The sequence below is a fragment of the Cucurbita pepo genome, unplaced genomic scaffold, assembly GCF_002806865.2.
Source record: "Cucurbita pepo subsp. pepo cultivar mu-cu-16 unplaced genomic scaffold, ASM280686v2 Cp4.1_scaffold001001, whole genome shotgun sequence".
Taxonomy (NCBI): Eukaryota; Viridiplantae; Streptophyta; class Magnoliopsida; order Cucurbitales; family Cucurbitaceae; genus Cucurbita; species Cucurbita pepo.
The window spans coordinates 8,414-9,036 of NW_019647200.1; positions in this window are offsets into that span (position 1 = coordinate 8,414).

Below are 623 nucleotides of genomic sequence, written 5' to 3' on the forward strand. Positions count from 1 at the left end.
ATTTAAGGAGGCCTTCCTTAAAGAATATTATCCTAAGTCAGAGCGACTTAAAAGGCAACAGGAGTTTGCCCACCTGGTACAGGGAGGACTCAAAGTGGAGAAGTACAACCAAGAGTTTAATAAACTCAAGAGATTTGCACCGTCCATGGTGGACACTGAGGAAAAGATGACAGAGAAATTTGTATTGGGTTTGGAACCAAGAAATTTGTATTGCGTTCAACCCAAAGATCTATGAGGAAGCCTTGAGAACTACCAAGGCTTTAGAGAAACCAAAGGATGAGAAACGACGTGAAGAGCCAGTTATAATTGGGCATAAGCGTCCTCATTTATCAGGAGGCTCTGACCGTCTACCACCAACACGTAGGCACCGTTCCAATAACAGACCCACTCCTAGATGGGATGAGCGACGCCCTCCCCGACATACTGACAGGAACCCTAGGAATCAAGATGGGGCTAGAGGGAGGAGAGAGGAAGGGTGCACTATCTGTGGAAGACTACACGGTGGGAGGTGCATGGCTGGCAGCCGAGCGTGTTATAGATGTGGTCAAGAGGGACACATCGCCGTGAATTGCACAGCCGGACATGCTGCAGCACAAGCAAACCCGCCCAGAGTAGTAGAGCAA